Source organism: Lithobates pipiens, unplaced genomic scaffold (assembly GCF_037356315.1).
Source record: "Lithobates pipiens isolate NorthernLeopardFrog02 unplaced genomic scaffold, aLitPip1_a1.2 Scaffold_3, whole genome shotgun sequence".
Taxonomy (NCBI): domain Eukaryota; kingdom Metazoa; phylum Chordata; class Amphibia; order Anura; family Ranidae; genus Lithobates; species Lithobates pipiens.
The window spans coordinates 4,292,408-4,319,958 of record NW_027507790.1 but is presented as its reverse complement, the minus strand read 5'-3'; the positions used below and the strand labels follow the sequence as shown (position 1 = coordinate 4,319,958).

At 44.1% G+C, this 27,551-nt stretch overlaps 1 protein-coding gene across 4 annotated transcripts in view; it reads right to left on the bottom strand.

Moving 5' to 3' along the window:
* The window catches only part of ZNF219 (zinc finger protein 219), a 63,599-nt gene extending 37,929 nt beyond the window's left edge, over positions 1-25,670 (bottom strand). Inside the window, exons 1-3 of one of the 4 annotated variants that reach the window (XM_077461176.1) lie at positions 25,601-25,670; positions 12,743-12,862; positions 5,325-5,427 (exon numbers count right to left, since the gene is read on the bottom strand). The gene's annotated coding sequence lies outside the window, so the exon portion shown is untranslated. Of the gene's footprint in view, positions 1-3,249; positions 3,387-3,744; positions 4,358-5,324; positions 5,428-12,742; positions 12,863-25,600 lie in introns of those variants that run through there. The other 3 variants (XM_077461175.1, XM_077461173.1, XM_077461177.1) reach the window with 3 other exon arrangements.
* Between the last annotated feature and the right edge of the window lie 1,881 nt (positions 25,671-27,551).

The following is a 27,551-nucleotide window of genomic DNA, read 5'->3' as shown; positions in this document are numbered from 1 at the left end:
AGTTAGCTTCCCGTTTTTCTACAGCAAGTTGGAAGACACAAATATCCTAGTGAGTGCTATGAGTAAGGCTGCCCATACACAGTGCAAACAGACAGTGTTGACAGGGGAATCAGGAATTGTCTTCTCCCGGCAAGGGTCGACAGGGGAAGCCCTCCCTTCTGGGAGAAGACAGTGATTATTGCTAGCGGCTAGTAGCCGCTAGACATACTCACAAGTGAAACTGACAGGCTGGTTGTGCCCAAGTTGATCGATCAATTAACTTAGTACACTCAGCCTGCCCACAAATGGTTCGAATCTTGCCCGGTTCCTGCTGAACTGGCTGAGGTTTGAACCGTGTATGGCTGGCCTAACAAGACAATCTAAAGCCCCATAAACACTATCAGATTTTCTGCAGATTTTTTCCTTCAGATTTACCAAAGACATATAATAGGAGGTCAAACCTTAAGAGTTTAAATTTGTATGCAATCAGGTAGGCTCTTGCACTACATGGTTTTGGTAAATCTGAAGACAAAAATCAGCAGAAAATCCGATAGTGTGTATGGGGCTTAATTTTCTCAGTTTGCACTGGCTTGTGGTACAGCACAAAATATTCAGTAGGAATAATTTTCAGAGCAGTATAATGGCACCAAACACAGGCAATTATTGTAACATGATAACAAAGTTGTACAAATATCAGTATGTATGTGAAATGTAAAATGTAAATAGCTGCACAGGGAGGCTGGTGATGGCAGTAATCTGGTGTCTCTTTTGCTTTTTAAGCATGAAGATTGCCAACAAGCAAGGAACAGTGGGTGTATGTCAGGTAAATGGGATATTTCAGGGGTTAGACATTAGCAAGTACAGCCAGCTTAAACATTCTAAATGTCCCCAATATGTATACCTAGCTAGCACAAAACTTAAAATTGCAGAACTTTGTTGTGAAAGGCCCTTAGCAATAATATCACAACAGCAAATTACAGCAAACATGCAGTCACTGCTAAAAAAAAACCTACATTTTACTCACAGATTGTACATCTGTTTAACTCGGCTAGTCAGGTTTGTAGAAATAGGTAGTACAAAATGCATGAAAAGTGTAGTAACCAATAGCAACCAATTGCCTTTCGCCTTCCATTGATTGACTGCAGTATGAACAGTAAAGAATGACTGCCTGGTTGTAAGAGTTCATGTATGTTTTTCCTGTTAAAGTTTGGGTAAAATAAAATATTTTCTAAATTTTTAAAAAAGTTTAGTCACTTTTTAACTGTATTGTCTATATACTGTATGGCATGCTCTTTCAGATAAATATAGGGTGCTATTAAGGGAACTAAATACAGATATTTAGAACAGCATACGTGACATTTAAAATGACAAAATTATTTTATAAGATATACATATTTCTTTGGAATGCTCAATATTCAGAATAGATTTTTATTTTTTTACTATAACAGTCTGAATCCTGAATGAGATAAGGCTATCAGGTGCAGCTAGTCTGTCTATATTTGTACTACAGACATCACTGCCAGTGGAATCAGCTGTGTGGCCACCATGTGTTCCCTACGGGGATGCACCATGTGGGCAGCACACTTTCACCTTCCATTCCTCAATAGCACCATATGGGTGGTTGGCTCTCCTAGCACTCCCAGAGAGCACTGATACTTTAGAGCTGTAATGCATGCTATCGTGCATTTCACAGCAGGAGGAACCTCCATCTCTAACATCATCTTCCATCACAGATAGTAAACTATCACAAGCAGGACCCTTTTTTTTTCTTTGCAAACGCATTCATGCTGATCCTGTTATTCCGGTCACTGAATATCTGTGGCCACCAATACCCTTTCTATATGCCACTATGTAGATGAGTGTGATATCTTCTATATATGTAACCCTGCATGTTTAGGTCGGTGCACCTGTGCCTCTATTGCAGTGAATCAAGTCGCCATTATAGATTCTGGGGCACAGATGACATGGGAGGATCATGTCTCCTGCAATTTAATGAATATTAATCCTGAAAATTATACAGCATTGTTCCCAACACAGCAGTATTATTATCTAAAAACAAATATTGAGATTGAGTGAATGTATACAAATTCTTTGCAGAAGATATAATCCATGTTGTTTGCAAGGACTGTTAACCCCTTTGTATGCCTTCTATTTACATAACTATTTTATCACCATCTCCCCTTGCCCTCTATTTTAAGTATAAAATGCCTGTGTGTGGAGCTTATAAACCCCATTTGTTTGCCTTGTATTTTCATGACTATTTGATCACCAATTATTTCTCTTGCTCTGTGTGAAAGCACATTCTAAAATAATGAAAAATGCAGAGTGAGGAGTTTGTGTTTTTCTTTCTCTGTTGGTATATGTGCCTATGTTTTCGTTCTGTAGAGAGACCCTGGAGACTATGTATGTATAACTTTTCTGTGCGTGTTTGTATACCCTTGAGAAAAGCCCAGTGTTCATCACTGTAACTGTATACATAACTGTGTCTGTACATGTAATCTCATATGTGTACTGCAGTGTGACAGGTTCTGTCTGCTGTCTGTGGATAGACTTACAAGAGCTGATAAGTTTTCTGCATGCCTGTGTCTTTCTGTATGTATCTGTGAGTGTGCATATTCCTGTGTGTATGTGTGCGCCCGTGTAATTTCATCACACATTCATTACTCAGACTCACTCAGCCATGTAATAGAGACAGAGAGAGCGAGAGACAGAAAATCACAAGGCCTCATTCTACCCCCTCCCTGCCCAGGCCCCAGACAGACAGGCGGGCATGTATATGTGGGGCGGGGGTGAGAACCCACCCTTTGCTGCACCCCACTTAACCCTTTCTCCGCCAACAGGAAGACATGTAAAGTAGCCCAGGCTGCTCTGTCACAGACAGGGGTTAAAGTACTTATTATCAAACTGTCTTCTGCTCACTCCATGATGCACAGGGTTAAACCTGTATCTCTCCCCCCTCCCTCTTGCACCCTGTCCTCTCTTTCTTTCACCAAAAACCCTTTCACCTTATTCTGTGACTCCCCCCTCCTTCATTCTCTTCACCCCCCCACTGCTTCACAGTACAAAGACCCTCTCATTCCCCTAACCCTCCCTCCTTTATTCTCACATTCCCCCTCTTCCTACCCCCCTTCCCCATGCTCGGTATAGAAGGAGAGAGAGTGAGAGAAGAAAAAACACACACTTAAAGGGAAAAAGTTGCTCTGTTGTTCTCTTAATGTTTCTTTCCTGGTTTTAAACAGTCTTTCTTAATCAAGCTATTTCAGTTTTTACATGTTGACACTTGTCTCCCTTCTCCCTGGTCTCATTCCGTCCGGTGCCTCTCTGCATCCTTCACAGGATTCTCTCTCACGCTCTCTCGTTCCTCTTTCTGTTTCTCTCCTTCTCTCTCACTCCCTTTCTCCGCCCCCTCTCTCCGTTTCCCTCTCTCCTCTTTTTCCTCCCTTCCTCTCTCTCTCTCTTTCTCTCTCCCGTTTCTGTGTGTCTCTTTACCCTCCCTCTCTCTCTTTTCCCCCCCCTCCTCTCTACTAACCCTCTGCACCTGCTAAGTTTTTTAACCAATAATTCATTTTATTTCACTCCCTTCTTTCACTGTTTACAGAAAAACAAACCCAAATTATCCCCCACTCCAGTAAAAAAACACATCCTCCCAAACACTACTCCATCCGTCCTCCCCAGACCCTGATGCGGGATACGAGTCCTCGATCCCGGACAATAAATGGATAAAATAGTGTTCCCCGAGCAGTAAAGTCTGTGTGTTATACTCACACTCCCGGGCAGAGAAGAGATTATCTGCTCCCGACGTCAGCGCTACGTGGTTGGTGAAGAATTAAACCCATGGCAGGGACAGCGAGATGCCTCTTTGTGCTTTTCATGCGTGCTGCAATTTGCATTTTCTAAGGGCCTTTCATCAAGCATGCGATCTCTCAGGGAGAGTTACACAAAAGCAGCTCAAATCCCCGCCACAAAAATGGATGCCCCCCTTCCTCCCCCTTCTCCTCCTCTATCTCTCTCCTCTCACTGACTGCCTCTCTCACTTTCTCTCCTTTTCCCTCTCTTTTTAGAAACAGTCTCTCTTTCAGAGCCTCTCTCTTTCCCCTGTCTCTCTTCCTGTCTGCCTATTGATTAATTTCTGTCTGTCAACACTGCTCTGTCTCTCTCACTCTCCCTGGGCTGATTTTTTTTTCTTTGATTCTATAATCTCTCTCTCTCCCTCCTTCTCTCGCTCACTCATTCCATTAATATCTCACTTCATTGTTTTCTCTGTCCCGCTTTCCCTCTTCCTCACTCTGCTGAACTCTCTCTTTTGATCTTTTTCTGTACACTTTTCTTTTGGTTTTCTCTTCCCGTAGCTTCCTCGCTCCCACAGTTTTCCTGTCTGAATCCTCACACGGTCCCTCCCCCTTTACACCTATATAATTCTTTTGAGGTTCTTTCTTTCACAATGAGTCTCACATCTGCTCTCCTGTCTGTCACTCTCTAGTAATCGTGTGATAATTTAGTCTGAATCTCTCACCTTTCCTATTGTCACCTATGCCCCATGACATGGATGCCCTCCATTTAGTGTGCCTGTCTTCTACACTAGTCATCTTCCTTCACCTGCAGTCTCTTCTTCCCTCTCACATGCTTACCTCACATGCACTATGTGTCTCCTATAATTCCCCCTCTGCATGGCCATCTCAATTATTGCTTTTTGCCTGTCCTCACCTCTGCATTTGTCTTCAGTTTGTGGTGGTCATTTGTGGCAAGGTGCAACTCTGTCACATGTCTATAACAGTGCTTACACAGTGCACCATTCAGGTCATGTCTGCTTTTGGTCTGGACTAGTGTTTTATGCTTTCTGCAATATTACTGCATGTCCAAGATCATGGCTTAATGCACCCTGTTATGTACACATTTTGTGCAAAATGCATACTTTCCCATTTACGTACCCCTGTCCTGTCCTGCCCGCTCCTTTTGTACAGGTAAAAAAAATGATGTCACTTTTTACACAGGATACCCCAATATTTTTCTGTTAGTTTCATTTTATTTAATACTACATTTCAGTCCTACAAATAAAAACAAAGTCAAAAGTTCTGTGCATGTGTGCCCCAGTTATGTTACTTAAGTGATTTAAAGAGTAGTAGTAAAATTCGGGATTTTGCCTGCACTATGCTACATGACTTCTTGCAAAACGCCCCTGTTTCTCTACTTTCTCACCCACACTGTCTGCCTTTTTTGCATTCCTTGTTTTCCTTACAATTTACCTGAAACAGATAAATCTGCTCTTTCCATATGCCCTTTAATTTATCTACATCAACCCTCTTCGTATGCTTCTTTCCTGCTCCATTTTCTATTTGGTACATTACCTGTATCTTCTGTCTCCATTTCTCTGTCTTCCTGTTTGTTTCGTGCCTCCTCACATCTCCGTGAAGACTCAATTTATTGATCAGCAGATAATGAGGACACAGTCTGAATGACAACACAGAGGAGAGAGACAGAAGCAAAGAAGAAATCACTATCACCTTACACACAGACAGATATACACATCTCTCTCAAATATACACATATATGTACAATTCTTAAACACGCAGATTTCACGCAAATGAAAATCTGCCTGTGCAACTTAAAAAAGAAAAAATATATACACATCTAGCTCGATATATCTACATACTGTATATCTGATAACAGGGACACATCTAATCTATCAATCATCTATTCATTCCTATACCTGTCTATGAAATATCTATGTGTATTATAAATATATATATATATATATATATATATATATACACATATATACATATACATACACACACACACACATACATATACACATTATATATATATATATATATTATATACACATACACACATAGCATATATAAATGTCAAGATAGTTAAATAGATATTAAATAGACAGGTATAGGAATGAATAGCAGGTACTCTAGTTTCACTACTTAGTAAGCACAGACCAGCAAACTGATTTCAGAACCTGGCAAATTTGGTGAATCCTGGTTGTTCTACTCGTCTGAATTAGGTATACAGATTTATTCAGTCTGAGAAACATCATGCAGTTCTTGATTCCTTGGACTCATAAGCGATGCAATTCTCCACAGACTTATCTGAAAGCATATAAAATCAGACAAATCGTATATATATATATATATATATATATAAGCAATTAGCTAAAATGTATAAGAGCTTCCAAATTCACATATCATTGTCACCATCTTTATTTGGAAGGCAGGGACTCAGAGCTAGTATGTAAGTCAGGACTTCACCTGCTTGTAATAGTTGCATACTTGCTCCAGGTTAGCGACTTACTAAGTAGCTGGAGGATCAGCATGATAGCCAGGCAACTTTCTGTCATGGAAGGTTCCTGTTGATGCAACTATGTACATAAAAAGCTTGACATGTGATACTTCCAGTTGGGTGCCTTGGTGTGGGTGATATCATGAAGTGAATGGAGCTTTATGTTAGAGAAAAGCCTGGAGAAAATAAAAGGTGCTGGTCACAATGTGCAGATCGTCCTGCAGCCTGACAAGTGCAAGACTGCTAATCCACTGATAGGAGCTTTGAGGTGGGTCTCCTATTCTATACATTTCTGTGGTGTATGCTCCACACTGTAAGCATGTCAACTCTCAAGACCTGTTTATTCGTTTGCAATAGGTAGAAAGCAGACACAACCCACCAAAGGGACCTGGAAATTATCTCAGGGAAGGGAGGAAGCAGACAAAACTACATTCTCAGCATCTCCATGTTCCAAGTCAGCCATGAGGGGTTCTAGGTGTCAAGAGGGTGCAGCCAAAGGAGAACTGGGTGTCTGGTAGGCACAATAGCAGGGGTGCTGGATGGCAGAAGGAAGCAGTGGCAGAGGTGCTGAGTGACAGGGAAGTGAAAGGGAAGTGGCAGAGATGCTGGGTGGCACAGGAGAGCAATGCCAGAAGGTTCAGTATTAGGTTTGCAGTTTGATATTGGGTTGCTGATTTAGGGGAGCTGAATGACAAGAGGTCAAGACATCAAGGGTGCTGGAACAGGAAGAAGTGTAGTGGGTAGAGGCTGACATTGTGGCAGGCATGCTGGGTGATAGGGGGAACCAATGGCAGGGGTGGTGACTAGCAGGGGAGGCTGGGGCTCTTGGTTTAGGGCAGTGGCAAGGGTACAGGGTGAAATGGACGTTATGAGTGAATGAGTATGGCAAGGGGGTGCTTAGTGGCAGAGAGGTGCAGTTCAGGGCAGCTGGGAGGTAGGGAGGTGCACAGAGCTGGCAGCTTTAGTGTCAGAGTGACAACAATGTGCAATTTCAGGTGTGCAGGGTGACATGGGGTAATGGATGACAGGGGGATGTACAGTAAGGGATGCTGGCGAGCATTCCCGTCCTCTTGTCAGCTGGCAAGGCTATGCTGCATTGCATGTGCACAGCATAATCTTCATAGGCCTCAATGGGAAAGCCAACTAAGAACAATACTGCAAGGAGGCTTCTCTAACTGAGAAGAGCAACACCTAACACGTGTAGACCACACAGTAGCTCCTGTACAGCCTTATTATATATTTAAAAATTTAGCAAATATGTTTTAAGGAAATTCTGATTTTGTTCAGTTAGAAGAATTATTGTTAAAATATTAAAGTGGTAATAAACCCCAAACCAAAAATGTAATATACTGCAGCTTACCAATCACTAGATGTGGTGGCAGCATCAGTTTTCTTTTCTAATGCCGCATACACACGATCGGAATTCCGGCCAGAAAAAGACCGATGAGAGCTTTTCATCGGAAAATGCGACCGCGTGTATGCTCCATCGGAATTTAGCTATCCGAATTTCCGCCAGCCAAAAATTGATAGCATGTTCTCAATTTTCCCATCAGAAAAACGTTCTATCGGTAATTCCAATCGTGTGTATGCAATTCCGACACACCACAAATCACGCATGCTCAGATTCAACTATGAGACAGAAGCTATTGGCTACTGACTATTGAACTTCTTTTTCTAGTCACGTCACCGCATTATAAATGATCAGAATTTGATGTGACCGTGTGTAGGCAAGACAGCTTGAGCCGAATTCCGTCGGGAAAATCATCAGAGCTTTTTCCGACAAGAATTCTGATCGTGTGTACGCGGCATTAGGCTTTTTTCTCTGTTCACACCTAGTGATCTGGACAGTAACACACCTCCTATATTAGAGTGCCCCCAGGAGAACAGGGGACACATTTGGACAGCAGCATTGGACTGCAGCATTGTCCGTCTGGGGAGGAGGCAGGCTTAAATACGATGGCAGATTTAAATACACTAACAAACTGAAACCTAAGTCCAGCCCACACTTTATAATCAGTTACAGCAAACTGATTTTTTTTCCTTTTTGGGGTAAATGTTTTACATAAATAAATAAAAGCTGATCATTCAAAGCACCCCTGCTGGATGGTTTGTTTCCTCTCTGTAACTGATAGATTCTGCTGCAGAGCTTGTTCTTTTGAAAAACAGGAGACTTGTTGGCTGGATCACCAGATGAAAATAGAAGAAAGAAAGTATTAAAAAAAATAAAAAATGCATCCATCACATGTAACAATTGGTAAGCTGTAATATAATAAATGTTTGCTTTTGGATTTAAAGCGGGATTCCACCCTAAAGTGGACCCTCCGCTGATCGGATCCCTCCCCCCCTCTGGTGTCACAATTGACACCTTTCAGGGGGGAGGGGGGTGGAGAGACCTGTCAAAGACAGGCATTTACACCCACTTCCGGGCATAGACTCCCGTGGGAGTCTACGCCATTTCCTGCCCTGCCGCGCTGTCTGCTGGGACACACACGGGTCCCAGTGACAGCTTGGAGATTTCCTATTGCGCGACGCGACTCGCACATGCGCAGTAGGGAACCGGGAAGTGAAGCCGATTCGCTTCACTTCCTGATTCCCTCACTTAGAATGGTGGCGGCAGCAGCAGCCGAGAGCCGAGCGATCGATCGGCCTCGGCATCGCTGGAACCCGGGACAGGTGAGTGTCCATTTATTAAAAGTCAGCAGCTGTAGTATTTATAGCTGCTGGCTTTTAATATTTTTTTTTTGGTGGAATCCCTCTTTAATAGTAGCCTAGGTTCAGACTAGTGTGCTCGCAGACATTGCATGTGATTTGTACCCACACTGCAGGTGCTGATCACGTGCAATGTCTGAGCAATGCGAGTTCAGCCATACAGTTGCATGGCTGAACTCGTTTGGATACCCACAGAAAAAAGGTGCAGGGACTCGTTTTTTCCCCGCACTGGAATCGGATCGCAAGGGTGTTCTCACCCATGCGATCCAATTCGTGTACGAATCCTGTCTGCGAGTGACATGCGACGTGGGAACCCGCACTGGAATCAGGCTGGTTCCTGCATCGTACAAGAGTGAACGCAGCGTTAAAGTAAAAAAGAGGGGGGGGGGGGGAACAAACTGGGTTTAAATATGTATGCACGAAAGTAGAGCTGCATGATTCTGGCCAAAATGAGAATCACAATTTTTTTGCTTAGAATAAAAAAGATGCAGCGTAAAACTTTCGCATTATACAAAAAAAAAGGGCCAACTTTAGTGGTTGCAAGTTTTTTGTTTTAAAAAAAAATAAAAAAATTAAAAAAGACTGCTGCGCAAATACAGAGTGACATAAAATATATGCAACAATCACCATTTTATTCTCTAGGGTGTCTACTAAAAAATTTTTTATATATATATATATATATATATATATATATATATAATGTTTGGGGGTTCTAAGTAATTTTCTAACAAAAAAAAAAATAAATGATTTTAACTTGAAACCAACAAATGTCAGAAAAAGGTTTAAGTGGTTACACTTTTTCACTTACACGCAGTCTATTCCATTGACAAATTGTTACAATGTTTATACTTAAGTTCATCTGATAAAGAATGTTTTTATTCTTGGCAGACTGCCCAGTTTTTCTCTTCCTTTGGAGGGCTGTGGCTTCAGAAGAGAAGAGAGAATTCTTTGCATAGAAAGAATTGGGAAACACTTTAGTCAAGATCACGATAACGATTGACGATTAATTGTGCAGCTCTACAATAAAGCATCCAAAACACTCATATTGTGGTGTGAACAAGCTCTTTTAGGTTGCATTCGCACTTCAGTAGTTGAATCCCAGGGCAGATTTGCCACGATTCTGCCTGCGATTTGAAAGCACCGTATTGACACCCGCAGCAGTTTGCAGAGGGCAGTGTGAACTGCCTGCAGGAGAGAAGCAACGCGGGAACTGGCCCTGTAATCACACTGGTTCCTGCAACACAATAGTCTGAACCTAGGTTTAAAGTAGATGTGAACATACATGTCAAAGTTTACAGGTGCCATATCTGCTTTTGCTAAGTTTCAGAAAGGATCTTTCTTACCTTTTTTAGAAGAGTAAAAAATTATGTCATGTGACCCATGCATCTATTCTTCCTGATAGTGGGAGGCAGGGTTACAGGACACTGTGCAAACAGTGTGCCTGTATTCCATAGTCTGTTCTGTCTGATGCAAAGATGCAGACTGTGCTTGAGCAGCGGGCATGTTCAAGAGGCAGGCTGTGATTGGGAAGGGGATGTGTGCCAGAATCAGGCTGCGATTGAGAAGGGGTGTGGTGGCTACCCAATACAGGCATGCCAAACATCTATACAATGTCTTGTACTTCTGCATAGCCAGCCAAAGGATGGAAACTGACCACGCAAGAACAGATCAGCTTCTCTACTTTTTGTGGTCAGATTAGAACAAGGAAGAAAGATCACTGGCAGGATCAACCACCAGGTACTTCAGATGGAAGTAGTACATGTTTTCTAAAGTACACATATGTAAACACACGGAAAAAAAATATATTACTGCCTTGTGACTGATTTTACCTTAAAAAGGAGAAGTAGGACCTAATCTATTTTGGCCCTACTTCTCTTGTAAGTCACAGGAGTTCACTTTGGTTTGCACTCCTGTGACCCTTACGCATCCGGTCCAGACTCTGGAGGGATTCTGACTTTAGACCCCTTTCACACTGAGGCGGTTTTCAGGCATTTTAGCACTAAGGCGCCTGAAAAGCGCCTCCCATTAATTTCAGTGTGATTTTTCACACTGGGGCAGTGCGCTTGCGGGATGTTAGGAAAAATCCTGCAAGCAGCATCTTTGGGATGGTTTGGGAGCACTTGAAATGAATATGCAGCACTTCCAAAGCACCCGAAAAGCAATTTGGAAGAGCTACAACACGGGCACTTTTACCCCCTCCTTCGGCCGCTAGTGGGGGTTAAAAGCGCCCTGCTAGCAGCCAAAAAGCGACGCTTAAACAGCGGTAAAGCACAGCTAAATCGAGCTGCGGTTTACTGCTAACGCTCGTCGGCCCCGGTGTGAAAGGGCTCTTAATGTCAGGATCCACCCAGATGTCTGGACTGGCATCTAGCTCAGTCATTCAGCGCACCACTGGGAGCCCAAGCTAGCTGCTCCTGCCCCCTCCACAGCCTGGAATTCCAGTGAGTGCTGGAGGGGCAAAGCAGAATGCTGGTGACTGACTGTTTTGAGAGGACTGAGAACTGAGCAATCAGTGGTCTTTGATCGCCCAGTTCTCAGTCTTAGAGGTGGCAGGGGACAGATACTCCAAGATCAGTATGTTTATTTTGTTCAATCCGCACTTCTCTTTTAAAGCCCACCTCTGTTCTACTTTTAAATGTATCCATGCAGTGGACTCCCAGGCTGCATGGGTTAAATACTTACTATATTTCACACTCCCCCATGCTTCCTCCTCCTTGCACAACCGATCTCCTAAAGCTGTTTCAGGCTGTCTGCCTAGCTGTCTTAGAACTTTATGACAGGACTAGGAATCCTGTATTGTGCAGGTGGACAATGAAGGTCAGAGAATTAGACAGTGGAGGAGATTGACGGATAGGGGAACAACGAATAAATTATTTGTACTTATCACCCTCCCATAGACAAATGAGCATTTAATTCATGCAGCGCCAAGGTAACCCCACTGCATGGGCACATTTATAAGCAGCCCGGAGTTGGACTAAGTTCCAGGTTATTCAAATCTGGATGAGGATTATATCATTAGTATAATTTCGAAGCTTTTCCTATACACTGTATATACCAGTCAGTTCTGATTTTGTTAAGAGGGGGATTTTGATAATTAAAGCAATATTTGTGTTTTACAGAAAATCAAATCGCTGATAATGACAACTTTCATGAGCTGGATTGTAACCAGATGTCCATGCAACTGCTGCTTTCTATAATACATATAAAATAGGATTACAATTTCTGTCCCTTTTTTACCCTCTGGATTCATATAATAAGCCACACCTTTTTAATCAAATTAGCCACTTGCTCATCACCCCAACATATTTGGCTGGGTTGACATCTCTGACAATACTCCACCCTGAACTATATACTCATACCAGTAATCTTCAACTCAATAGACAGAACAAAATACACAGGACTAAAGAGAGCCATACATGGATCGAAATCAGTCCCTGCTGAAATCGGCTAAATTTCGTTCAATTTCAAATTGTATGGGCTAGTTTGCTATACACAAATCAACAAATCAATTGACTTGTGTACAATCAGTCTGTTGAAAAATGAAAAATGTACAGTATATGTCCTGTCTTATTCTTACCACTGGGGAAAACTTAATTCAATACAATAAATGGGTACACATTTTCTAGATTCTATAATTATTTACAAGGCATTAACACAATCATTTGTTAGCCAAATAATGTCACAGGTAAAGGAAGCCTAAATATTAACTTAAGCCCAACTTATTTTGTTTCTCCTACTGATCTCAATACGGTCTAATGCTTACAGGACCGAGTGTTCTGCTGCTTGCTCCAGATGCCTCCTTCTGGTTCCCAGGGTTCACACGCTCAGTGTTCTGGTGGCAGGATAGGCTTTAGATTGGGGGACTAAAGACTTGGTTCACGATCTGCAGTGGCAAGAAACAGAAAAGGCATCACAAGTCTGTTAGACCCAGTAAAGTTTCCATATGGAGTACCTATCACTGCCTCTGTACTATGCCTTACGAGACTTGTCAGGCCTGCAGACCAAACAAGAGAAATGAGTCCATGTATAGCTAGTCTTACAGTGTCTGCAGATAAAGGTTATATACAGTACTTTAAAAAACACTCATCATTAATCATTTATTCAGCACAAATATCAACATATGTAATTGTGTACTGTGGAAAAAAGCCTTCTGAAATTGTGTCTTTGGTTTGCTCCAAATATGTTGACTCTGAGCCCTGGTTCACACAGGTGCCGCTTTGAAATTGCGCCTCTTCAGCGTGATTTAATGCCGCACATCAGCACAGTTCATTTAACAGAACTACAGTGAGGAAAATAATTATTTATTTGATCCCCTGCAGATTTTGTAAGTTTGCCCACGTACAAAGAAATTAAGGGTCTATCATTTCTATCAGAATTGTATTTTAAATAATGGAGACAGAATATCAACCAAAAATCCAGAAAAAACACGATACAAATGTTATAAACTGGGTTGCAGTTCAGTGAGTAAAATAAGTATTTGATCTCCAAGCAAAACATGACTTAGTACCTGGTGGAAAAACCTTGTTGGCAAGCACAGAGTTAAAGCGGAGGTCCACCCTAAAGTGGACCTTCCGCTCATTGGAATCCCCCCCCCCTCCTGCGCCACAATTGGCACCTTTCAGGGGGGGAGAGGGGTGCAGGTACCTGTACAGTACAGGTATCTGCACCCACTTCCGGGATAGCTCTCTGCGGAAAGGGGCATAGATTACGCCCCTTTCCGAAAGTCCCCCCGCTGCCTGCTGGGAAACACACAGATCCCAGAGGCAGCGGGTCCATCCTTATTGCGCAGCGCGACTCGCGCATGCGCAGTAGGGAACCGGGAAATTAAGCCGAAAGGCTCCACTTCCTGATTCCCATACCCAAGATGGCGGCGGCAGCACCAGAGAGACGATCGAGAGATTGGCTTCGGGTGCCGACATCGCGGGTGCGCTGGACAGGTAAGTGTCACTATTTTAAAAGTCAGCAGCTGCAGTATTTGTAGCTGCTGGCTTTAAAAAAAAAAAAAAAACGCGGACTCCTGCTTTAAGACATTTCTTGTAGTTAGTGATCAGGTTTGCACACATCTCAGGGGGGATTTTGGTCCACTCTTCTTTACAGATCTTCTCTAAATCCTTACGATTTCTTGGCTGTCGATTGGCCACTCGAAGATTTAGCTCCCTCCATAAATTTTCTATAGAATTAAGGTCTGGAGACTGGCTAGGCCACTCCATGACCTTAATGTGCTTCCTCTTGAGCCACTTCTACGTTGCCCTGTTTTTGGTCATTGTCATGCTGAAAGACCCATCCACTACCCATTTTCATTGTTCTGGCTGAGGGAAGAAGGTTCTCATCCAAGATTTTACAATACATGGCCCCGTCAATTGGCCCTCAATGCGGCAAAGTCGGCCTGTACCTTTAGCAGAGAAACAGTCCCAAAAGGTACAGGCTGACTTTGCTGCATTAAGGGGCCAATGTATGGGACCATGTATTGTAAAATCTTGGATGAGAACCTTCTTCCCTCAGCCAGGACACTGAATATGGGACGTTTTGGCATGACTGTACATGTGCCTTCTTGAGGAGGGAGACTCACTGTGTTTGGATGGTGTTCTTAGTGTCATAGGCAGCAGTTTTCTTCTTCCAAACACAACGAATCCCCCTCCTCAAGAAGGCACATGTACAGTCATGTCAATGAACATATAAATGATTCAGAGAAGGATTCGGAGAAAGTGCTGTGGTGAGATGAGACCAAAATGGAGCTCTTTGGCATTAACTCGACTCGCCATGTCTAGAGGAAGGAAAATAGTGACTATGACCCCAAGAACACCATCCCTACAGTCAAGCACAACGGTGAAAACATTATGCTTTGGGACTGTTTCTCTACTAAAGGTACAGACCAACTTTTCTGCATTGAGGGACCAATGGATGGGGCCATGCACTGTAAAATCTTGGATGAGAACCTTCTTCCCTCAGCCAGAACACTGAAGATGGGTCGTGGAGGGGTCTACCAGCATGACAATGACTCAAAACATACCACCAAGGCAACAAAGGAGTGGCACAAGCAGCACATTGAGGTCATGGAGTGGCATAGTAAGTCCCCAGACCTTAATCCTATAGAAAATGTATGGAGGGAGCTGGAACTTTGAGTTGCCAAGAGACAGCCAAGAAATCTTAAGGATTTAGAGAAGATCTATAAAGAATTTATAGCATTTGTTTTATGTGTTTTTTTTCTGGATTTTTGGTTGATATTAGGTCTCTTATTTCAAATACACCTATGATAAAAATCATACACGCTTCATTTCTTTGCAAGTGGACAAACTTACAAAATCTGCAGGGGATCAAATAATTATTTTCCCCATTGTATATATAAGTCGCAATGAAATCGGTAAAAAGTAGTGCGGGAACCTTTTCATAATCGCTGTGACATGAGTTGCATGAGGTGCAACTTTTCGTGCAATTTGGAACTGTCAAATCGCATGACAAATCTCACCAGTGTGAGGGGCTTACTGTGACAAACAACTTTTCTTTGATTCATTGGTTCACTGCACTTTGTTTGAGAAGGCCTGGACTTTGCCAAGATGTTCAGTGGAAAACTATAGCCTCTCTTGAATGTTATTTAGTTACAGCAAAAGCTACTGCTCTGTTTACACTGGCGGGACTTAAAATAAGGGCTTCCCAGCAATTAATTGTGTCCAGAGCCAATTTGCAGGTAATCGCTGCTTGAACGATTACATGTGAGTGGCAGCGATTAGCTGTAGGAGCAGTCAGCCTCCCATTGCTTTCAATGGGGCTTCTCTGGCAGCTGATTGCAGAGGTCTCCTGCATGTAATTGTTAATGGCCCCTTTCAGAAGTGTGAATGGGGCCTTATTCTGGCACACTTTTCTCTAAGGTTATTCTAAAGCATTTTTTTTTTGATTGTGCATGCATGCGCTTTTATACCACTTCTGCACTTGCTTGCAGATCCAGGAATGAAATGTTAGGGTTCTAAAACACACGATCAGATTTTCAGCAGACAAAACCTTGGACTTTTGTCCGAAGGCGTGTGCCTGGATTTTGTCTTGCATACAAAAGGTACACAAATGTCGGCCAACAAACATGAACGTAGTGTGGTACTAGATGTACTATGAGCCAGTTCACGTTCAATTGTCAGGCTTCACCCTTGGTGCTCCTCAGTGGTGGCCCATCCATAGGGGAACGCCACAACCCCCTGCACCCTCCATCCCCCCCGCTCCAGGCAGTCACAAAAATATATTATTTTTTAAATAAATACATTTTTAAAACTAGCCCTTTAAAAAAAAAAAAAATTCTAAATACAAAAAAAAAAAAAAAAAAAAAGGTCCTTAAGTGCACTATGGGAAGCACCACGTCAATGCAATTATGAGATTGCAGACGCGGCGCTTCATTTGCGGGCTTTTGTGCCGCCTTGCAGCGCTTTCCCAAGTGCCGAGTATCTTCCGCCCATCGCTCGTAATATCTATTACTACGGCCAGGCAGTTTGATTGACATCCGAGTTAGATGTCACTTCCTGTTTTCTCTCTCCCATTGCACCCGAGAGAGAGAAAACCGTAAGTATGAGGAGCAGACTCCTTCATCGCCACTGCCAGTGGAAGGAGACACCGCAGGAGAGGACAACACAGCAAGGTAAGTACCGCTGTACTCCCGCGGAGAAGAGGGGAGGGTGGGTTTATGGGACATAGGCTGCAATTCACGGGACAAAGGCTGCATGTAAGGAGGGACTCCGCTGGGGGTACCTTATGGCATCTGGCGGCATTATATATTATTATATTACAATGTAATGATAGAAATAATGCGCTTCAATCATCCTGACACCATAACAACCATGGTGCTGGGATGATTGAAGTGCTAACACCAGGTGTTTGGATTATCTTTATCTACTGATTGTTAAACTTTCTAGAATACACATTTTTCTATTGTTGTGTAGGATCTGGGCCTGCTGTCCCTCCATCCCTCGTTCATCTCAGATGCTAACCACACCACCTTAGAGCCACGCCCACTATTTTGCTGAAACCACACCCATTTGCATCAAGTGGGAGGGGTCAACCGGGGCGGGGTCTGGCTCCCTCCATCCTAAAACTTCACCAGCTGCCACTGGTGCTCCTTCTGAAAATGTTGTGTTTGTAGAAGTTGGTGAGTGTTGATTCACGCTTTTCATTTTGCGCTTTTCAGTTTGTTTATGAACGGCCATTCGTCAACCAGCCATGTTGCAGAATCGGAGTAGATAACATGTAATTTATTACTGGCCTTGGAGTTATTGCTTTGACACAAGTCCAGTCCAGGAACAGGAGGAGGAGGAGGATTTCTTGGACCAAAAATTGGTTGCTTTATTAAAGAGGAAATAAACTCTCCCACTCTGATGCTTCTTTTCATTTAGTCCATTATAATAAGTAATTATCAAACTATAGCCACTGTAATCCAGCCCAAATCGCATATTACTTACTGTTTAAAGAAACTTTAAAAAGCTTTTTTCCAGGGGTAAGGCAGCGCCATCTTAAGTATTGTTTTCTGAGTCTACAGTAGAGTTTATTTCCGCCCTTACATTGAGCACTAGTGATGGACGAACTTCCGACGGGACGTTTCGCGAACGTGGACCGCGACCGATAGTTTGCGAACGTAACTTTCGCGGCGGGCCCCATTGACTTCAATGGGAGGCGAACTTTGCAAACCTACAGGTCAAATTTGCAGCCACAAAATAATTACTAGCTGTGCAAACATAGTCCCACCACATGGCCAATGACATAAAACATGTATGAGGTGAATCTGGGATTGACAACTACAAGCATTCTTTTTTTCATATGTGAAATTGTGACAATTCAGGACTGTGGAGCGCATGAAGGCAATGGAGGAGAGGTAAGGTCAGGGTAGGCAAAGAAGAGGGTGCAGGAGATGATCACCAGCAGCGTGACATACAGCAATGACACCTGCACCGTGATAGAGTGATCTGACACCAGCACCGTGATAGAGAGCACGAACATCAGCAGCGTGACATAAAGCACTGACACCAGCACCGTGATATACAGCACTGACACCAGCACCGTGATATACAGCACTGACACCAGCACCGTGATATACAGTACTGACACCAGCACCGTAAGCAGCCCCAGGAGGAAGTCAGCATAGCACAGGGATGGTGGGAGCCCCTCATAATGAGCATAGCACAGGGATGGTGGGAGCCCCTCATAATATGCACAGCAGAGGTACAGCACCAGGAGGAAGTCAGCACAGCACAGGGATGGTGGGAGCCCCTCATAATAAGCAGCCCCAGGAGGATGTCAGCATAGCACAGGGATGGTGGGAGCCCCTCATAATAAGCAGCCCCAGGAGGATGTCAGCATAGCACAGGGATGGTGGGAGCCCCTCATAATAAGCAGCCCCAGGAGGAAGTCAGCACAGCACAGGGATGGTGGGAGCCCCTCATAATAAGCAGCCCCAGGAGGAAGTCAGCACAGCACAGGGATGGTGGGAGCCCCTCATAATGAGCATAGCACAGGGATGGTGGGAGCCCCTCATAATATGCACAGCAAAGGTACAGCCCCAGGAGGAAGTCAGCACAGCACAGGGATGGTGGGAGCCCCTCATAATAAGCAGCCCCAGTAGAAATATGACACCGCTCAACCTCTTCAAACAGGAGGGTACGGGCATATAGTACGGTGTGCTTTTTTTGGACAAGGAAGTGAGCCAAATGAAGAAAGAAGGTCTGTGTGCTCGATTAAAAAAATCGTTTATAGACATATACATGGTCTACTGGTCACATGTGTTGAATTCCTCCGAGATCCATGCCTCATTCATTTTTAGAAATGTGAGGTAGTTAACACTGTCGTGAGCTAGGCGAGTACACTTATCGGTCATGATCCCCCCTGCTGCGCTGAACGTCCTTTCGGACAGGACACTGGACGAGGGGCAAGCCAACAGTTCGATTGCAAATTGGGCAAGCTCTGGCCAGAGGTCAAGCCTGCCCACCCAGTAGTCCAGGGGTTCATCACTCCTCAGAGCGTCCACATCGGCCGTTAACCCGATGTAGTCGGACACCTGACGGTCTAGGCGTTCCCTGATGCTGGATCCGGATGACACCTGTCGATGGGTCAGCTGAAAGAATGACCTCATATCCGAAGTCACCAACACATCTTCAAACCGGCCTCTTCTTGCAGGCGCTGTTGGATTGGTACCCGCAACTCCTTCTCTGGGAGTGGGAATTGCTCCTCTGCCAGCGCACGCAAAAGCAGAATGCAGCATTTCTCTAAACAAGGCCTGGAAGTGCTCCATTCTGACAGCCCTCTGTGACGGCGGTAATATTTCTGCCATTTTGTGTTTGTACCGGGGGTCTAAGTACGTTGCCACCCAGTACTGGTCCTTGACCCTTATGCTTTTTATACGGGGGTCCCTATTAAAACACTGGAGCATGAAGGCCCCCATTTGCACTAAACTGGAAGCGGTGTGGTGGCCTGGCTTCTGCTCTGCTCATCATTCAGGATAATGTCGTCCTCTTCATTCTCCTCTCCCCATCCACACACAACAACAGGGATCCAAGAAAGGTTTAAAGCATGCTCTTCTTGCTCCTCCTCATCCGCCCTAGCACCATCCTCCTCTGACTCCTCTTCAGACTCCTGTTGTTCACTTGTCTCAGATAGAGTAGCCCCCCCGGGAATTCATCCAGCATTGCAACTTCCTCATCTTCCCGCTCCTGCTCCTCCACAGCTTGATCAATGACACAACGCAATGCACGCTCCATAAAGAAGACATAAGGTACCATGTCACTGATGGCGCCATGGCTGCGACTGACCAGTTTGGTGATCTCCTCAAATGGCCGCAGAAGTCTGCATGCGTCGCCCATGAGCAGCCACTGGCGCGGTGAAAAAAAAACCCAGCTCCACAGAACCTGTTCTGCCGCAGAGTTCATACAGGTAGACGTTAACTGCACGTTTCTGCTGGAGCAGCCTATCAAGCATATAGAAGGTTGAGTTCCATCACGTCGGGCAATCGCAAATAAGACGTCTGACCGGCAGATTGTGTCACCGCTGAATGTCAGCAAGGCGAGCCATGGCCGTGTAAGATCTTCTGAAATGGGCCGAGATTTTCCTTGCCTGCCGCAAGATGTCCTGGACCCCAGGGTATTTGACAACGAATCGCTGCACGACCAAGTTTAAGAAGTGTGCCATGCATGGCACGTGCGTAATTTTGCCCTGTTTTAATGCGCTAAGCAGATTGGCACCGTTGTCACACACCACTTTACCAACTGTCAAATTGAGCGGTGTTAGCCACTGATCTGCCTGTGAACGCAAAGCTGAAAGGAGTGCCGGGCCAGTGTGGCTCTTGGCTTCCAGGCACAACAGACGCAGCACGGCATGGCAACGTCTCACCTGGCATGACGAATAGGTTCTGGGGAGCTTGGGTGGCGCAGCGGAAGAGACGCTAGCAGTGGAAAAGGAGGAGTCAGCTGAGGAGGAGAGGGAGGAGGATGGAGTAGGAGGAGGAGGAGGAGAAGAAGAAGAAGAGCAAGGCCTGCATGCAATCCATGGCGGTAAAACCAAATCTACACGGGTGCCACGGGTTACATGCTTGACGGCCGTCAGAAGGTTCACCCAGTGGGCAGTAAAAGTGATATACCTTCCCTGCCCGTGTTTGCTAGACCACGTGTCTGTGGTCAGATGTATCTTGGCACCGACACTGTGTGCCAGAGATACATTCACTTGCCGCTGAACATGGCCATATAGCTCTGGGATGCCCTTCTCTGAGAAATACTTATTTGACCTTAAAAACTATGGGATAATGGTGCCGTGGTAACAAAAAAACAAAAAATAAATAAATAAGAACACACAACAAGCATAATATTATTCTAGATATCACTAGAAAAAAAGTCTTTTAAAAATTTTTTTGCAACAATTTCATCAGTATCACCAGAAAAGCAGCTTCATTATTATCCCATTAAAGAAGAAGAAAATGTGCGCTGCATTTCAACATTTCATAATTCGCCATGTCACGAATGTTAATGCTCCATTACAAATGCTAGTTTACAAGACCAACTGATTTTGGCTCGTCCTTGCTTCCGAGCATGCATGTTTGTACTTTGGACTTTTGTCTGACGGACTTGTGTCAGACAACAGACATTTGTCCGCAGAAAATTTTAAAGCCTGCCATCCAACATTTGTCCGTGGAAAATCTGACAATTGTCCGATGGAGCATACAAACGGTCGGATTTTCTGCCAACAGTCTGTCATCACACATTTCCAGTCGGAAAATCTGATTGTGTGTATGAGGCTTTAGAGACTTCTTTTAACATTAGTTATCTCTTGGGCTGAATTTGCTGGCCTGGCCAGTCCTAGACAATTAGCAGTTGTTTGAAATCTATACCACTTGTAGAATATTTTTCTTAACACAGCGGAATGACTAATTTGGTGATCTTCTTAACCACTTTAAGACTGCTTACAGTACTTTTAATGCAGGCAGTATGGGCAGGCTTAGATGTACATGATCATGTTCTGGGTTAAAGGGATTGTAAAAGGTATTTTTTTTAAATAACAAACATGTTATACTTACCTCCACTGTGCAGCTCCTTTTGCACAGAGTGGCCCCGAACCTGCTCTTCTGGGGTCCCTCGGCGGCTGTCTCTGCTTCCTTTTTGCAGGTACTTCTCATGTTGATGTAAGCTCCCTCGCATGGTGAGAAGTATTTCCGAGCGAGCTCCCATGATACAGCCGGCGGCTATAGCCCCCGGCGCGCTGCGTCATGGGATGTGATTGACAGCGGTGCGAGCCAATGGCTGCGCTGCTTTCAATCCATCCACTCCAGCCAATCAACGGCCAGGCTGAGTGGCGAAGGACGTCGGGGGCGAGCGTGGGACTTTGGAGGGGTCAGGTAAGTAAAACGGGGGGGCTGGGGGCGCTGGCACTGTGAGATGTTTTTTCACCTTAATGCATAGAATGCATTAAGGTGAAAAAACATTTACCTTTACAACCCCTTTAAGGGTGTGCAGCCTGCTGCTCTCACGATGGACACAGCACACTGCAGATCCTGGTACTCGTTTCAAGGACTGGGGGATAATGTTATCACTGACATGATCACAATGTCATCAAAGCTTTTATGAATGAATTTAATTCAAAAAAGCCTGTAATTCCTATAGTGATTCTGTGATTGTCCCATGGCTATGACATGGTACCTGGGCAAATCACAGCACCCTGTACCTTGTGATTAACTGTAGCCAATCACAGACCACTAGTAATCACAGCTGTTATGAATGCAACCATTCATGACAGTTCAAAACATTGCTGTTACAGTGATCATCATTGTAACAGTAAAGTGTTAAAATAAATAAATAATAATAATAAAAATTAAAAATAAAACAGGTGCGATCAAATACCACTAAAAGAAAGCTCTATTTGTGTGGAAAAAAATTCTATAAATCTCATTACAGTGTGAACAGCAAAAAACTTTCTGGTCATGAAGGAGGTAAAACCTTCCAGAGGTCAAGTGGTTAAATCCCTTGTCTGACTCAGTCATCCACCACCTTTTTTCTAAGGACCTTAGAGATCTTGGCATGATGATATGACAAATAATAATAGTAAAAAGTCACTAGGTATTGGATATCAGGTTCCATCTGCCTTCTATCTAATATTCTAATCACTGATACCTAATTTTGAACAGTTGATTCTAACTTCAAGGATATAGGCCGTTTCCACTTGTGCAACTTGTCCCGCGACATTGTATGACAAGTCGTACCCCATGATTTCCAATGAGTACCATTCATATCTGTGTGACTTCAAAGTAGTCCCTGCACTACTTTGATGCGGCTTGAGCTCCATAGACCTCAAGAATAGACAGGCATTGCTTCAAGTTACAACAAAATTGCAGCAAAATGATGTGACTTTCAGGTCGCAATAGTGGAAACCTAGACTTAAAGTGTTGGTAAATATAGTGTTTTACTTACTTTTTCCAAATCACAAAACTGCATTTTTGTTCATTTAGATCAGGGGTAGGCAACCCTAAAGAGGTGGAGAGCTACCTGAAGAACATGGGAGAAATCAAAGATCACCGGTCAGTGTCGCCTCCTCACACCTGATATAAACCTCCAATTGCTGTACTAACATGTCACAATCATGTGCATTGCATGGCAATCATGGGTTTAAATCAGGTGGTGAGGAGGCAACATAAAAAACCCTGAGGATGAGTCACGGTTTTACCGCCCCCATTTTCTACCCCTTCTAGCTGCTGAGGCAGCAGCCAAAAGGTGCACACATGCCACAGCAGGAATTTAACCCCCTATTGCTTTTGATGGGTGCTACTGCCTGCCATTCGTGACCCATTCAATTAAATGGGGCCACTCTTTAAGCACCCCACCACTGCAAGTTTCTGCGGGGTCCAAGGGGTTACAGCAGGTGGTGAGTAGGGATGAGCTCCGGCTTGTTCCCACACTCCACGTGCAGCCGCACATCGGGAAATGTCTCACTGCCTGTGATTAGCACAGCGCTGCGCCGACTTCCTGGCGGGCTCTTCACATGGAGTGTGCGAACACGCCGGAGCTCATCCCTAGTGGTGAGAAAGCAACATAATGCTGCTTGCTTTAACCACTTGTTTGCTGTACTGCACAAGGTTGCAGGGCACTTGCAGAGTGGCCTAATTCACTTGAATGGGTCATGCTTGGCAGGTGCTAAACCCACCAACCATGACAGGGCATATAACACCTGCTGTGGCTGCGAAATGTGTACACCTCTAGCCACTGCAGCTAAAGGGTTTGCGGTTGGTAAGGGGGTGATAAAAACACATCTTAACTATGAAGTTTTACCACACCCCAAACTGCAAATGAAGCCTAACTGTCTCAGCCCTGTATAAGGCTGTTTTAAACTGATGTACTGCGGTTTACCTGCACAGCATTTGCAACTTTCCTGGGTTACTTGCGCTTTGCCATAGACTTCTATTATATCCTGCATGCGTGGTGCATTCAGTTTTGGTGCGCTTTCAGAAAGTGCACGAAACCTGCAGGCTATAATACAAATCTATGGCTAAGCGCAGCAAACCCACAGGAAAGCTGCAGGCACACTGCACGTGCGGTATGGGTAGACGGCAGTACATCAGTGTGGAAAGCAGCCCTATACTAATATGCCCAGTACATTGCTTCACACTGACTTGAAGATCTCTTCTTTCCTGCTGCTGGCACCACTCTGGAGACTAGCTGGGATAAGAGATGGAGTGCAGTTGGTATCACTACATGAGACAGGACCCAGCACTACTGAGGCATTGGCTTATGCCACTCTTGCTCCCTACTACAGCTCCAACTTAACATGTAGTCCCTCTGCATTGCCCTCCAATGCTCTGGAATGGTGGGTCGGCAAGCTCAGACCATGATCTACAGGTTGCTGACCCCCATTTTAGTTTGTGAGAATTCATACACCATGGCAATTGTGTCTGTCATCTGTTCAAGTGTATCGCCTGTATCTGTAGGCACCATTTGACTGCTGGCATGGGGTGATTACTTTTTCCCATGACTGCAAGCAAAATAACCTCAATGCACTTACACAGTGCACAATAATGCAAAGGGATGAATCCAATGCAAGTTCAGCCATACAACTGTATGGCTGAACTCACATTGCACAGACATCGCTTACGATCGGCACCACAGTGCGGGTGCGAATCTCATGTGATGTCTGTGTTCGCACAAGTGTGAATCCAGGCTCAGAGTGCACTGGTCTCTGACAACTCAGTGACACAAATCATTTCTCAAATATGGGCATTGCCATATTTGGTTAATGACACCACCACTATCCCTGCCCATTTGTTTACATTCAGCCACAGAATATCTGCCACAGCGGCAAGTTCTTAAAGCAGTGGTAATTAGACCCAATACCTGAATTAGTTGGCCGTGTCAATAATATTACTGATACTGGCCCTTGCCTGAATTAGGCACAAGTAGTTCTAATGGAAAATACCACCAGAAGAGTGCCATTAAGAACCCTTTCACTAATTAACTTTTGATGTGCTATTGTGTAAACTAAGGGCCATTTCACACGGATATGCTTTTGATGAGTTTCCATTAACTTACAGTGGAAGGTGCCTTTTTGCTGTGCAGTGTGAACAGTTAGTGCCCATTCACTCCACAAAAACATCTTCCAGATCCGTTCTGGAAGGGTTTCTGCATGTTAGTGTTTAACACTTTTTTGAAACGTTTACCACATTCCAGTACAGTTCTGTGCAGGAAAAAAGGTAGTTTATGGAACTGAAAAGCACTGCAACGCACTGCACTAGTGTGAATTATGCCATTGGAACCCACATAACCTGCAATTGATGCTTTTTTGATGCCGAAAAAGGGGACTGCACTGCATGTGGTGTGAACTGGCCCTTAGATAGGATTTAATGGGGAATAGTTTATATGTGCTTTTCTCCCCTTAGGTGTCCATTCACACAAGAAACTGCTAAATTACTGTGCGCTAACTGTGCAGTGACGTGAATTTAAAGTGTGTTTTGCAAGCCTTTGCGGTCACTTGTCTTCTTTGGGGATATTTGTGCACAAAACTGAGCTGTGGTGCATTTTCAGTGTGGAAAAATGCAGCTTGTTTTTTTTACACTACACTGCAATAGTGTTGATCAGAGCAGAGGAAGGGCAAAATGCAATTATCAAGGGGGATTAGACACACTCACCAATTATCCAGCCAGGATCTACCACTATGAACTTGCTGTAGTGTGTGTGTTTACTCCAATATGCCATTTGTCCTGCACACACACCGAAAGCACTTTCACAGTACTGTGTGTGTGCACATCAGGGGGTGGAGTATGGGTGGGGCTGCCGAAGCAGGTACAGCAGGGATAGGATGGATTATCAGGAGGAAGAGCAGAGTCACTGGCCTATTCAACACACTGCTCTGTGCACTCATATTCCTGTGTCTCTCAATATTTCACAGGTTTTGTGCTAGTGAGAGATTGAGTAACAGGATCGGCACAGTGACAGTGCACCCTCTCCCAGCCACAAACCGGCCACACCAGCAATCAGCCATAGTGACAACTTGAAAACTGCAGGCAGCTGGTGGGCACTGCTGTAACGCTAACAAAGTTACTATTAGCAGCTTCCCCCTAGATCAGTGATGGCGAACCTTGGCACCCCAGATGTTTTGGAACTACATTTCCCATAATGCTCAACCACACTGCAGAGTGCTTTAGTATCATGGGAAACGTAGTTCCAAAACATCTGGGGTGCCAAGGTTTGCCATTACTGCCCTAGATCCAAATGCCCAGGTGTGCCCGCTTGATAAGATGGCCCTGCCAAAATCACACTGTTTTGCTTTTTAAAAATTCCCTGACCCTTTCCAAAAACACAGCAGATGAAAAATGCATAGATGTGAACGTGTCTCATAGCAAACCATGTTAAATAGACTGTAGTGTGTTTCTGCAAGAAACAGTAAAAAAACGCATATGTTTGAACCAAGCCTAAAGCTTATTTGCATTCCCCTAAAAGAACCAATGGTGTCCTACTGAGAGCAGCCATAGAGAACTGAAATACCAGTTTGGAGTTTGGTAGACCAAAATTCGGTCCATATATAGAGCTGACTGGCTTCTGTTGAAAGGTCATTCGATCAGTGATTTCAGTCAATGGCTGCAGTGCTGATCAGTGTATTCTAAAGGGGAGGCTTTGCTGCTAGAATACAATAACTCAGAAGGAGAGATCTCTGCATCACACATTGTTATGTTGATGCAAGGATCTGTCAGGTTTTTTTTCGTTCAAAAATGTAATGTGTATACCCTACTTTAGGTGGACTGACCCTTCATTGTTTTCCAAAGAGACTACTCCTTGGTTCTGGGGGTTTAATTACATTAGTGACTTGTCTGTCACTTGCAAGTTTCCTGTAGCTGCCAGCGTCATATGATACAGGCTTCATGCTGAGATGTCTGTTGTCAGGACAGGAGAAGTCACTACTACCAGTGAGTCAAAAGGTAATTTACCTGGTCTCACAAAAGGTTAACAATGGACACTTTTTTTCAAAGCAACTGCATGAAAACTGTCATGAGAAACTATTTCTCAGGTGAAAAAAGCCTATGACCAGCAAAAGTAAATTTTTCACTTTTTTCTTTATTAATTTTACCTATATTTAGAGTAGAGAATGATTAGAACCCCTGTTGGATTTTCACTGCTATCCAGAGCTCTGTTAGAGAGCTATTCCCTCACTGATTGTCCCAGCGACAATAGTTTAATCAGTTTCAAAGTGACGTAAACGCTCCGATAGCAGCAGAAACAGAAATATTGTTTTAATAGAGTTGAGAAAGGCCAAAACCCCTGTCAGGTTTTTTTTTACTGTATCCCTCTTTAAGATATTCCATCACTTCCACCCTAGTACAACCATTGTCACTGGGACAGTAGTTGTGGTGAAACACTCTAAGGCTACTTTCACACTGGGGCAGGGGCGTTACCATTATAGCAGCGCTTTTTGCCTGCTTTTACCCAGCGCTAGTGACCAGATAAAGAGTTAAAAGCACCGCTGCCCAATTGATTTGCAGGCTTTTCGGCAGCAATGCCCATTGATTTCAGTGGCAGGGGCAGTGGAGGAGTGGTGTATACACCGCTCCCGTCCCGCCCCAAAGATGCTGCTTGCAGGACTTT